At 38.8% G+C, this 14,474-nt stretch overlaps 1 non-coding gene across 1 annotated transcript; it reads right to left on the reverse strand.

Annotated features, from left to right (window-relative positions):
- Nucleotides 1-4,523: 4,523 nt before the first annotated feature.
- Nucleotides 4,524-4,596, reverse strand: TRNAA-UGC (transfer RNA alanine (anticodon UGC)). Its single transcript has one exon. It is a non-coding gene; the product is annotated as a tRNA-Ala (tRNA).
- Between the last annotated feature and the right edge of the window lie 9,878 nt (nt 4,597-14,474).

Below are 14,474 nucleotides of genomic sequence, written 5' to 3' on the forward strand. Positions count from 1 at the left end.
ACAGCAATGGCTCATTCCCTAGTTGTACCACAAATAACTACAACAATTTAACACAAATAGATTTCACAGAAGATAACGTTGAAAAGTCACTACTCAGACTAAAACCATCTCTATCTATTGTACCTGATGGACTATGTCCATACTTTATAAAAAATCTGTCTATTACTATAGCATAATCTTTGAAAAATCCTTCAGGACCAGCTCTCTACCCAAGCCATGGTCACTAGCCACGGTCATCCCTATCTTCAAAAAGGGAGACCCCAGCCTAGTTGAAAATTACAGACTAATCTTTGTATGCTGCATCACCTGCAAAGTCATGGAATCAATCATTAACCATTTCATTACCCTCCACCTAGGAACAAACAACCTACTCTCTAATAAACAATTTGGTTTCAGAAAAAAATTATCCTGTAATCTACAACTTCTACACTGCAAGAACATATGGGCTACAAATCTTGATCAGGGCAAAGCAATAGACACAATTTACGTAGACTTCTGTAAAGCCTTTGATTCAGTGGTACATGACAAACTACTTCTAAAACTAAAATCCTATGGCATCTCCAGACCCCTACATAATTGGATAGCTGAGTTCCTGTCAAACAGACAAGTGGTCAAAATAGGGAGCACCCTATCAAATCCTGCACCTGTTAATAGCGGTGTTATGCAAGGCAGCATTCTAGGACTAATTCTCTTCATACTATACATAAATGACTCGATTGCAGAAAATATGACTGCAGCAACAGAGTGGTCAATGCCTGGAATGCACTACCTTACTCTGTGGTTTCATTCCAAAGCCCCCAAAATTTTAACCTAAGACTGGCTACTGTTGACCTCACCCCATTGCTAAGAGGTCTGTAAGGGACGTGCATAAGAGCACCAGCGTGCATACCGTCCCTGTCCTAATGTTTTCTCTATTTGTATCTATTTTATAAATCCAATCCATGCTTATACTTATTACCTAATACATTCTTGACTAAATAAATAAATAAATAAAATCATCTCTTTAGGCTAAGCGATCACCCAACATTAGGGTGAACTCCCCATCAGCTTAGGAGGACCACATGGAAAGTACAATAATAAGTACCATGCAGTGAGACACGTGCAGATCTGTAGATTGGGGAAACAAAACAATCACTTCGTAAACGTATGGCACAACATAGGAGAAACCCATCAGGACAAGATTCAGTAATCCGTCTGCATTGAAAAAGACAAAGGCCACAACTTTTAAGATAGCAAAGTCCACAATTTGGACAGAGTGGATCACTGGTTTGAAAGAGGGGTCAAAGAGGCCATCTATGTCAAAACTGAGCAGCCCTCTCTCAACAGAGGGAGAGGGGATACAACATTATTCTTTTAGCAGTTCCAAGAAGGTTCCACACCCATTTGCATTACTTAGGTGACTTTGACAACACAGATAAACCTCCAGGTGGCCTCAATGACTCACTAAAAGAATGCAAATGACCAGTTATCTGCAAGGAGTATAAATCTTTCCATTCCCCACCATCCATCCACAGCTGAAGAAGCTTCTTGGATGAAAAGCGAAACGTCTTCAAAGAAACACAAGAAAGTCCAGTTGCCTCTTGGGGGAAAAAAAAAAAAACACCTTTGGGATGACCAGATGGAAAGAAACTTGGAGGAGGTGCAGAATGGGGGTTGAGAAGGATTTTCTATGGCTGGATCAAAATAAATGATAATAGCTGGAGAATGCAGGCATAGATCCTGCTACCTCTTGCTTGCTAAGCAAGCGCTCTACCACTTGCCCTAATTCCTCAATTGTCCGATAGCACTCTTGCACAATTTCGCAAGAAAGAAAGGGAAAAACTAAGATAACCTGCAGAAGCCAAAAACAGAAGTTTGGTGTTCCATATTGAGAGTGGGTCAAATTCATCTACCATATTTTCCTGCGTATAAGACGATTGGGCGTATAAGACGACCCCAGACTTTTCCTGTTAAAATATAGGGTTTGGGCTATACTCGCCATATAAGACTACCCCTCTTCCAACGCACACCAAATAAAATTTAAAAAACATCAACTGGCTCACCCACAGTGTAAAAGCAGCTGTGCTAGACCCAAAATGGCCCCTGCAACAAGCAGGAACCTCACACAGCCACAAAAAGCCCAAAAAACCAACTTTCACACTTCACACACACAAAATTCCACATACAGCTTTGTGAGATTTTGTGGGTTTGTGTAGTTAGAGTGAAACACTACAGAAACATACTAAATCTCAGAAAGCTGCACAAATATTATTTTATTTTATTTTATTTTTATTTTTATATGAAAGCTAAATTTAAAACTTCCTAAACTTTAAATGGCTAGGTCTAAAAAAGAACAACTAAAAAAAACCCCAATTAACTATTTTTTTTAAAGCTCCCAAAGGGGAAAAAAAACTTACCCAATAGAACAGGGGTCTCCAACCTTGGCAACTTTAAGACTTGTAGACTTCAACTCCCAGAATTCCTCAGCCAGCTTTGCTTTGCTGGCTGAGGAATTCTGGGAGTTGAAGTCCACAACTCCCTGCCTGCTTTATTGCAGGCAGGGAGATGCTTGCTGATGGAATGGATTCAGGCAAGGGAAGCTAGGCAAGCGTTGCGACTAGCAGCTGAGGTAAGCAAACTGGAGGGGGAAAACTTTTTTCCTTTGACATGGCTCTGGCGATCCCAGCTGAGTTGCCTGATTAGCAGGCAATCAGCTGGGATCGTCAGAGCTGGGATCGCCAGAGCCATTTAAGGCTCATCAGAGCCTTTCGGGCTGGTCTGCCTGGTTACAGGAGAACGACACCCGGCGTATAAGATGACCCCCAACTTTTGAGAAGATTTTCATGTGTTAAAAAGTCATCTTATATGCCGGAAAATATGGTACATTAATGGAAACCTGTAAATCAACATACCTGGAGCTTCAAAAGTATGCCTAAATTACCACTAGGAGCCATCCAGGCTGCCTTGTGTGAGTAAAACCTCCATCTAAAATGTATCCTTTCTGCCTAGGAGCTCTTTCTAAATGCCGCTTTGTCCACTGGATGGGAAGGTATGAAGGACAAGGGGAGGCAAGAGAAGGGGGCTCCTACAATAAAGCTTAGATCCATCATGAAAAGAAGCTGGTTCCAGCTACCATGCTAAAATGTTTAAAGTCTCTGCCACTACATTCCATCCCCAAACTAGGGGATAGCGAGCAGGGTTATCAAATATTCAGTAAAAGGAGGACATGTCCTCCTTTTTACACTCATGTCTTCCATCCACCAGGTGTAGCCTTAAAAATCCTACGGACTTTCTCTTCCTGAGCAGCTTCTCTATATGGCACATCACTTTCTTAATTAGTGCTAATCAGGCATTAACCAAACTCACCTCTGTGACAATTTCTTCATTACTATCCTCCAGCTGGCTTGCTTTTCTGCCTAAAATTGGCTCTAGCGCATTCCTCTGATTTAAAAACCAGTCTTTCTGATGCTGGAAAGAAGAATTTCCTATACATCAGGGGTGAAATTCTTTGAAATATTTGGTTCTTAAAGTCTTGTCGATTAGATGATTGATTGATTGATAGACAGACATAGACAGACAGATATCAGAGATTAATAGTTATATTGGAAAATGTCAAGGCTAAAATTTAAAGTTTCATTGGGCTACTAAGATTCCTCCTCCTCCCACTTTTTCTCACATGGAAAGCGAGCCCAGTGTCAATCCCATTTTTGAATGTCTTGAGACAATTAGAGAACTGTGACTTCATACAAAAGAAGACCTTAGTAGAATTGACAGAAAGAAGAAGAGAGAGCAGAAGGTTGATGTGGAGATCAGGTGGAAAACTGCCAACTTGGCTGGAAGAATGGGTTAAGCCAGGGGTGTCAAACTCACATCATCACAGCGACATCATGTGACCTGGTGAGATTCTTGTAATGAAGGTGGTAGACAATAAAATTATTGAGTTTAGCTCTTCACGAGTGGCTCTGATTATTTGCTTCTTGAAAGATCCTGGGCATTCATAGTCTTCTAGTAGAAAACAATTAATAGCCCTCTTATAGGCTGAACAATTCCCCAAATGCCTCTCAGATGTACTTCCCAGAATATATGAAAGAACAGGAAGATGCTAGGTCAGGGGTGTCAAACTTGATTTCATTGAGGAGAGGGCATGGCCAGGTTGGGCGTGGCCAGTTCAACATCACTCGTGTCGGGAGGCACCTGTGGTGGCCCAAGCACTCTGCCAAAGAAAATGGGCTCCTGAGTTGCATTTTTGGCTGTGACGGCCTCCTGCAACCCTCTGCCAGCGGAAACGGAGCTTGGGAAGGCCGTGAGCAGCCCTCCCAAACTGTGTTTTCGCTGGCAGAGGCACTGTGGGCCAGTCCTTCACTGTTTCCAGGGCAGCCCCACGGGCCAGATCTAAGCACCCCACATGCCAGATAAAGCTTCTGGGCCTTGAGTTTGGCACCCCTGTGCTAGGTCATATCTAAAAAGAGATTTGATGAGAATGATTTTATACATGGATGGCAATGAAGGAGATAAAAATGGCCAAAATAAAATAATCACGTGACTGGAGAATGTGGGCATCGATCCCACCACCTCTTGCATGCAAAGCAAGCGCTCTACCATATGAGCTAATTCCCCAGCTCCAGCTTCCCTTGACTCACCAAACTTCAAGAATTCAGAATGCAGAAACTAAAGAGATTTTTTTTTAAAAAAAATGTCCAAATAATCTGGCAAAATGGAGCAAAAGGTTGACTAGCACAAAGCAGCCATTGCTCCTGCTATCTCTTGCATGTAAAGCAAGCACTCTATCCTTTGAGCTGATCGCACTACATCCTAGTAGTTCTGCTCCATCATTTCTCAAGAAAGAGCCACCTAGAGGCTGTTATGCAGAATCACCCAGGGTGGACCCACCAAAAACCTTTCTGATGAAGGTGGGCATCGGTCCCACCATCTCCTGCAAGAGTAAAGCAAGAGTTTGGTATTGCCACTAATGCCCAACTGTCTGCCTGGACTGCTTTGCAACAGTGTAGACATTTAGGATAATATGCACAATTTGCCTGGGACTGGATTTTCTGTAGGGAAGCCAAAAGCGAATAGAGATTAACTGGAGAATGCAGGTATCGATCCTGCTACCTCTCGCATGCGGAGCAAGCACTCTACCATTTGAGCTAATTCCCCAGCTGCCTGGCCACCTGGTTCTATCATATTACAGGATCTCAGGACAAGAAACTGGGGAGATGAAACAGGTCTAATTCTGGCCAGGTCCCCTGGAAATGACCAAGGCACTTCTGAACTCAGTTATCTGGAAAGAGTTTGAACTGGGACATCCTGAGGAATTGGACAAGGTCCTCGCCATGGTAAGCTTGACCACCTGAGTTCTAAACTCTTCCCCTTCTGTGTTGATTAAAGCCTCTGTCCAAATGGTGGTTCATGGATCTTTGAGGGAGGGAGGATTCTGCCAGCTGTTGATGGTGTCAGGGGTGCTCCCCCCCAACATTGGAAGCCAGCCTTGGTGTCTGGGAGGTGTTTGAACCTGTTGGACCAGAAGATGTGGACAGGGTCCTCATGATTTTGAGCTTGGCCATCTTCTATTGGATTGATGTCCCTCCTGTTTGGCAAAGCCTTTGTGGGAGGTGATGTACTTTGGTCGTGGTGGATTGTTTATTATTTCTTAAGGAGGCATTGGTTAGCCCAGTTGTGAAATTCAAAAATTTTCCCTACCGGTTCTGTGAGAGTGGCTTGGTGGCCATGGCTTAGTGGGTATGGCTTGGTGGGCGTGGCTTGGTGGGCATGGCTTGGTGGGCATGTGACTGGGTGTGTGGCTTGGTGGGCCTGTGACTGAGTGGGCATTGCTTGGTGATCATGTGACTGGGAAAACCAACTATCACACTTTACACAAAAATAACACAAAAGCCACACAACTAACTCACACACACTCACAGCTGATTGTCAGAGCTGATCATCAGAATCTTTTTTTTTTTTAACTTTTTAAAAGCATCTTTTACTACCTATTTGCCTGAACCGGTAGTAAAAAAATGCCAACAAAAAGTAAAAAAAAAAAATTCAGATGATCAGCTATGCTGCGCGATTCTCTGAACTTATTTTTTGCTTTTTAAAGCATTTTTTTACTACCAGTTCGGGAAAACCAGTAGCATTTTCACTACCTACCTCTCCCCCTAATGAAAGATATGCTAAATCACCTAGCGAAGGGCAAAGTGTTCACCAAGCTACACCTGAGAGAAGCCTATTTCCATGTTCAGATTAAAGAGGGAGATGAATGGAAGACCCGTTAGGCAGCTTTCAGTTCAAGATCATGCCATTCGGACTCCAGGGAGCCCCTGCTGCCTTCATGCAGCTAATCAACAAGGTGCTGCATGAGCACATGTACAAGGGTGTTCTAGTTTACCTGAATGACATTCTCATATTCAGTGAGAAGTCAAGAATGTTCAGCCTGCACCTGGGCAGGCGTGACTGGAGGTCAACCAAAGTTGGGACTGTGATCTGATTGGACCATGTGATGCACATGTGGATAGAGGAGAAGGAACTTTGATTTTACTTAGGGTGGGGAAAACCTGGGGCTTTCAGATTTGGGTTTTGCCAGATGTGCCAATATGACATCTGTAATAAATTCATGCCTTGAGGAAGATGCCTGCCTTGGAGTTTTGATTCTCTTGGGGGGTGTTACAGATTCATTGGTTGTGAGCCCTGTGCCCTGCTTTTTTTTCAGCCTCTGAAACTGCTGAAACTCTATTTCAGAAAAAACTTTTTTTTCTGCCTCTGAAAGCTTCCGAAACAGCTTCAGAAAAAAGTCCTCATTTCAGAGGCTTATTTTCTGCAGCTCTGTTTCTGACGCTTTTTTTCTGAAGCTTCATTTCTGAGGCTTATTTCAGCCTCTGAAACCTCCGTTTGAGAGGCTGAGCAGGACTACATTCAGAGTATAAAACGCACCCAGATTTTAACTCTCTTTTTTGGAGAAAAAAGGTGTGTCTTATACTCCAAAAAATATGGTACATTCTTTCTCTTGCATCACTGAGCATAACTGGGTAATAATTGAGAGATGATATGACTTTTTTTTAAATAATTTTTTATTTTTAAACAAGAATAAAACATAGAAACATCATCATTACATACAGTTACAGACAGTATATCGTTCGGTTTGTATCCTTTTGTGCTCCCTCCTCTCTTCAAAATATCACTATTTTGAGGTTATTTTCATATAAAAAAAAGAAATTCACTTAATTTATCTCAGCATCCACATATTTCATGTTTATCTTCATTTTTTATTGTCCATCCATTGATAAAATAAATCCCATATTAAATAATATTGTTTATCTTCCTGCTGTCTTATTTCAAATGTCAATTTACTCATTTCAGCACAGTCCTTCATTTTCTTAATAATTTCTTCATCAGTAGGTGTCCTTTCTCCTTTCAATTTTTTTGCAAATACAATTCTAGCTGCTGTTAAAAGGTTCACAATTAAATATTGCAATTCTTTATTATATGTCTCTGGTAAGATCCCTAATAAAAATATCTTTGATTTGAGGAGGGAGGCAGGGCTGGCGTTGTGACGAGACAGCGGGAAGTTTTTGGGGCTCCAAAACTACCACCGATATTTCCACCGCGGGATGATCCAAATTGGATCTCACTGTCCTGTTGAGACAGTGATAGAGGAGGGCACATTCTGTTGATCCCAGGGACACCACAAAGTCCCTGGTTGATCCAGAAGAAGCTCTTTTTTCTGGCGCTGAAGAGGCAGCCATTAAGCTGCTGAAGTTGGGACAGCCCCGAAAGGAAGAGAATGAGTGAAAGTGTTACGATCTGGTGAGAGTTTTTCTAATTTGATTTTAAGAACACCCTGAAGAGCAAATGCAATTAGGATTCAATATAGAAGTAATTTAGCGACAGAATTGAGCCTGAATTTAAGTTAATTTTCCTAAAATATAAACTATTTCTATGTGTGGATGTCAGTGGAAAGTTTTACTTTAAACTTGACTGGACTGGATTGGAAAGGAGATTCACTTTTCTATCTGCTTAAATATTAAATTTTTGATACAGATTGAGATTATTAATTTTGGAATTAGATTTGTCATTTTTGTTTTTGGCAGACTTTTACTTTTTAACATTTTTTCTGTTTTATTGCTAATTGAAAGGAGAAGTGGAAGTGGAAGAAATAAGAGACATTGCCATCTAGTGGATTGAAACATTGTATTCTCCTTTTGTTTGTTTTTTAACTGAGGGGAAAGGGAAAAAAGTACCAACTGTGTTATTTTCCAAGATCAATTGGCTAATTTACAGATAAAATTTAAAAGGACATCAAAGAGTGTCTACAAGTCTGTTTATATAGGTGTCTTGCTGGGAAAAGCATTATTGAAAGGCGATTAAAACTGGAAAGAAGAAAATAACAGCGGCTCTGGAAAAGAGAGTTGTTAGATTAAGTGTGGCACAAGAAAGAGATTTTGAATGTTACACAGTTGTGGACTTTTAAATTAGATGGAAATTCTTCCCCTTTCTAGTTTTACCTTTCCACTTCCCTAATATTTTCATTTTTAAAACATTGGAGCAGATATATACATATTTTTTTTCTCCCTTTTTCTTTCTTCTTCTTTTATTCTTTTATTCCTTCACAATAAGTGTTTACTTAATAGGATTAAGGCACATAAGAACCTGAAGAACTTTTCTTCTTCTTCTTCTTCTTTTCTTTTCTTTCTTTTCTTTCGATATTTTTAATTTACTGATTGGAGACTGTTATTTGAATTTATTTTTGGCTATTTCGCACAATTGGATTAAGACATACAAGAGTCTGAAGAAACTTTTCCTCTCTCTTTTGGCCCTTTTTCTTTTCTTTTCTTCTTTTTTTTTACTTGCTGATTGGAGATTCTTACTTGAATTTGTTTTGGCTATCCCAGGTGATTGGATTAGGGCACACAAGAGCCTGAAGAGTGTTGTTTTTTGGGGTATTTTTTTCTTTTCTCTTTTTCTTTTTCCTTTTTTCCTTTTTTTGGTTTTTTTTCCTGTTTTTTCCTTTTTTCTTTTTATCCTTTTGTAATCTCCTGCCATCTACAAAACGGATTAGGGTGAGAAGAACCTGAAGATATATTATTTCACTGTGTCGAGTTGGATTACTTATAGAAATGAGCAAAAAAGCAGCAGTTATTAGCTCTGCTAGATCGACCCCCTCTTCAGCACCAGCAGGAGGACAATGATCAATACAGACAATGATTCAGCAGGAAAAAGAGAAAGAATGTGAGAAAGAAAAGGATGCGACAATGCAGATGATTTTGCAAGGAATACAAGATATACAATCAAAAATAGAGAAAACAGATGAAAAAGTGGAGAATATACAACAAATGATGAAGAAATATGAAGACAGACTTGAAAAAATTGAAGAAAAAGAGGAACAAAGAGATAAAAAAATCAGAGATATGGATAATAGATTAGAAGAAGTTGAACGTGATAGAAGTGGTTTAGGATGAGAGATGGATAAATCAGAATTTTACTTAAGATTCCAAAATGTGGAGGAAGAAAAAAGAGAAAATTTGGCAGAAAAAATGATAGAAATTCTTGCAGGAGCTCTAGAAATTTCTAAAGAAAAAATGTCGATGGCGTTGATAAAATATACCGAATATATACTAGATATGCAATGAGAAATAAACTACCAAGAGAAGTCCACATAAGATTTACTAAAAAATCAATTAAAACACAAATATTGCAGACAGCAAAAGAGAAGGCGTTGCAATACAAGGGCAAGAAAATTACGGTGTTGAAGCAAATACCGAGAAGAGTAAGAGAGCTGAGAAAAGAGTATCAATTTTTGACAAAAATACTGCTCCAGAAAGGAGTGAACTACAGATGGCTGATACCAGAAGGATTGGTGTTTACATGGCAAATGCAAAGATTTAAAATAGATTCAATTGACAAAGCTAAAGCATTCCTTGTGGAATATACAAGAGAAAAAGATGCTGAGCCAAGAAGGGAAGAGACACTGCTCCAACTACAAGAAGAGGATCTCCTGATGATGGGAAAGGAGGAGAGCGCATTAGAAGGCGCAGTAGGAGGTGCGATAGAATATAAAGAACAACGTGAACTGAGACCTAATAGATCAACAAAACCAACACATAAAGTATAAACATGGAGGAGAAAAAGTTAATTACAATAAATATAAATGGACTTAACATAGCAACTAAAAGAAGAAAAGTATTCTACAAATTGGAGAAATTGAAAATGGATATAATTTGTTTACAAGAAGTGCATATTAAAAAGCAGCATGAATTACTTTTGGTACAGCCTAAATTAGGGAAATTATTTGCTTCACTGCCACAATGTAAGAAAAGAGGAGTGGTTTTGTATATTAAAGGTACAATATTAGTGGAAAAAAATTATGAAGATGGAAAAGGACGAATTTTGATGGTGGAAATGACAGACAACAATAGGAAAATATTGCTAACAGTGATATATGCTCCTAGCGACAATCAAGAAAATTTCTACAGAAAATTACATTTGAAATTAATAGAGTTGGATTATGACAATATCTGTATGATGGGAGACTTCAATGGAATAGTAGATGAGAAAATGGACTATAATACACAAAAGACAATAAAACAAAGTAGGAAAACTTTGCCAAAATCTTTTTTTAAGATGATAGAGGAAATAAATATAAAAGATATATGGAGAGAAAGAAATGCAAAAAATAGACAATATACTTTTTATTCTAATAGACATTTATCATGGTCCAGAATAGATATGATATGGTTGACAATGGACTTGACCTCGAACATAGAAGAAATAGCCATAGAGGCTAATACTTGGGCAGATCATAATTCAATGATGGTGAGATGGAAAGGACAAAGGAGAAGGTCTAGATGGACCTTAAACACTACAATATTAAAAGAAAAGGATTTCCTACAGAACATGGAGAAAGAATTAGCTTTTCCCCCCAAAGAAAATAGAAAAGAGGATACATCACTGCAGAACCGGTGGGATACCATGAAAGCTTATGCCAGAGGCCTGATTATTGACTATACAAGGAAAAGAAATATTAAGAAAAGGCAAGCCTATAAAATTCTAGAGGATGAGTATAAGATATTTGAAAAAGAACTGCAGAAGTTCCCACAAAAAAAAGACATTAAAATGAAAATGGACACGATTAAACATAAAATGGGATTATTAGAGAAAGAAGAGCTAGCACAAAAAATCAGGAACGCTAAACAGAAATACTTTGAAGATGCTAATAAACCAGGCAGATGGTTAGCATATAAATTGAAAAAAGAAAGGAACTCAAGGAAAATATCACAGTTAAGAGATGATCAAGGACAAACTAGATTTGGAAATGAGGAGAAGAAGAACATTGTACAAGACTATTATAAAAAGCTATATGAAAAAGAAAAGATAGAAGAGGAAAATATTAAACAATATTTACATAAGGCAAATTTACCTCAGATTCCAAAAGATGTTGAGATGATGTTAGAAGGGAATATAACAATGATGGAGTTGACAGAAGCAATTAAAAAACAAAAAAGTGGGAAGGCACCAGGTCCAGATGGATTACCGGTGGAATATTATAAGACTTTGAAGGAATCACTGAGTCTCCCATTACTAGAAATTATGAATGAAGTAATGCTACAGAAGGAAATACCCAACTCATGGTTAGAAGCATATATTCCAAAAGAAGATACCGACCTACAACAAGTCAAAAACTATAGGCCTATATCTTTGCTAAACTCAGACTATAAAATCTTCGCTACAATATTATCAGAAAGACTTAAAAGATACTTAAATAATTTTAATACACCTGGATCAAAATGGATTTCTGCCAAAAAGGCAGATTAGAGACAATTTGAGGATAATTTTGGATACATTGGAATATTATTTATTTATTTATTTATTTAATTTATTAAATTTTTATACCGCCCCCTCTCCCGAAGGACTCGGGGCAGTGAACAGCCAAAATTAAAACACACAATACAAATATTAAAATGCAATTAAAAACAAAATTAAATTATCTTTGGCTTCTCCAATTTTAAAACCCCTTACCCATAAAATACACCCAATTAAAAATTTTTTAACCCAGTCCGGCTTGCTGAAATAAAAAAGTCTTCAGGGCCCGGCGGAAGGTCCGGAGGTCCGGGATTAGTTGTATCCCTGGGGGTAGCTCATTCCAGAGGGCGGGTCCCCCACAGAGAAGGCTCTTCCCCGGGGGGTCGCCAGCCGACATTGCCTGACAGACGGCACCCTGAGGAGACCCTCTCTGTGGGAGCGTGTTGGCCGGTGGGAGGTTATCGGAGGCAGAAGGTGGTCTCGTAAATAACCGGGTCCTAAGCCATGTGTTAACATTAGAAGTACTAAACAGAAACATCAGAGAAGAAAAAGGAATAAAAGGAATGAAAATTCAAAATCAAGAATATAAATTGCAAGCATTTGCTGATGACCTGGTGTTTATCTTGGAAGAACCACTTCAATCTGTAAACAAATTGAGAGACAAAATAGGAGATTTTGGGAAAGTGGCTGGTTTGAAAATAAATAAAGACAAAACGAAGATTTTGACAAAAAATATGTTAAAAAACAGAAAGAAGAATTGGCAGAAGTATCAAGGATGCAGGTCACGAATAAGGTTAAATATCTGCGAATACATTTGACAGCAAGATGTGGTACTCTTAAAGAGAACAATTATGATAAGCTTAAACAACAGATAGCGACAGATCTAACAAAATGGGAGAATTTGCAGCTATCATTGATAGGGAGAATATCAACTATTAAAATGAATATACTGCCCAGACTTTTATATTTATTTCAGACAATTCCAATTAAGTTGGGGAAAAAATATTTTGAAGATTTAAATAAAATGGTGTTAAAATATATATGGCAGGGCAAAAAGTCAAGGATAAAACTAAAATTGATGTAAGATGTTAGATCAAGAGAAGGTTTTGGTTTGCCGGATTGGGAATTATATTATCAAACTTGTAATTTGATGTGGATTAAAGAATGAATAACGTTAAGGAATATTAGATTGTTGACTTTAGAAGGATATGATTTATTGTTGGGTTGGCACGCTTTTATGTGGTATAAAAGTACAAAAAGTACAGGGTTATTTCAGAAGGCATATGATACGAGAATCTTTGTTATTAAACTGGGAGAAGATCAAACAATGTCACTATTTAAAAATTCCAGTCTGGTTATCACCTATTGAAGCAGTCTCACACGCAATAACATTCAGAAAGGAACAAATTGTTAGATAGGGTGAATTATTAAATGAAAGGGGTGAACTGAAGTCGAAGCAAGAACTAGAAGAACAAGAGTTTGAAATGGATTGATTTTCATATATGCAAATACAGTCTAGATATGATGAAGATTCTAAAATGGAGGGTTTTTATAATAACTTGACAAACTTAGATAAAATCTTAACAGGTTCTGATGACCATGTAATTAAAAAATTGTACAGTCATTTATTAGAAGTAAAATTGGCAGAAGAACAAGTTAAAGAAACAATGATTGCATGGGGGAAAAATGTGGGTCATGGGATTGATTTAGAGAAAAGGGAAAAATTATGGTTGCAGTATTATAAAATGACAATGTCAACAGCATATAAGGAAAATTTTACCAGAAATATACATTAGAGAAATGAGATATTTAATTGTGAATGTTTTAACGGCAGCTAGAATTGAATCAATGTAATATACGCCTCAGTCCTTGATTTAGATATTTGCTTCTTTGTCATCACTTCATTCATCACCTCCAATAGTGGAAGGGTCAAAGATTCTTGTAGCGTCCTGAAGTATTCAACTGGTAGACCGTCTGGCCCTGGCGCCTTCCCATTCTATAAAACTCTTATATTATCTTCCCTGTTCTGTCCCCATCTCACACACGCACTCAAACAGCCAGCCGAGGGTTAAATAAACTCTTCAAACACTACTGATAAGGAACTTGGCAGCAACTCCGTAACTGCCTGCCAAGAACTTTTTACTCCGATAACACAGACAAAATACACACAGTTTGAAATAGTCCAAGAGTAATTAAATCCACAGCATCCAAAGGTGCAAAGTGACTCACTAGAAGATTTAGCTTTGTCCGTCACAGAGTCCGAATGGCCACCACACTCCCTTTTATAGCCTGTGGGGTGTGGTCCAGTGACTCAGCTTAATCTCTGGCACGCCTCCTTTTCTGCTGTGCACGCTTGTCTCGCCTACGCTGGCGTGGGTCCAACCACAATGTTTCTTCGTCACTATCCGACGGCTCGGAAACACCTGGCTCCTGGCCAATCTCTTCTCCTTCGGGAGACACCTGAGGCATTGCCAGAGAGGAGGGTCCTGGAGAGGGAGGCCTGGCTGTCTCCTCTCCTTCATGTTCGGAGCCTTCTTCCTCCGATAAGATAGGCTCAGAGGACGGAGCCACAACATTCCCCATCTCTTTATTTCCAAATTTACTTTGCCCTTGTGCATTGACTAAGTGTGTTATTTTCGTCGATTCTCTTTCCTTTTTCAATTTATAAGCTAACCATCTGCCTGGTTTATTTGCATTTTCAA

Source organism: Pantherophis guttatus, chromosome 2 (genome assembly GCF_059756535.1).
Source record: "Pantherophis guttatus breed Tessera chromosome 2, ASM5975653v1, whole genome shotgun sequence".
Taxonomy (NCBI): domain Eukaryota; kingdom Metazoa; phylum Chordata; class Lepidosauria; order Squamata; family Colubridae; genus Pantherophis; species Pantherophis guttatus.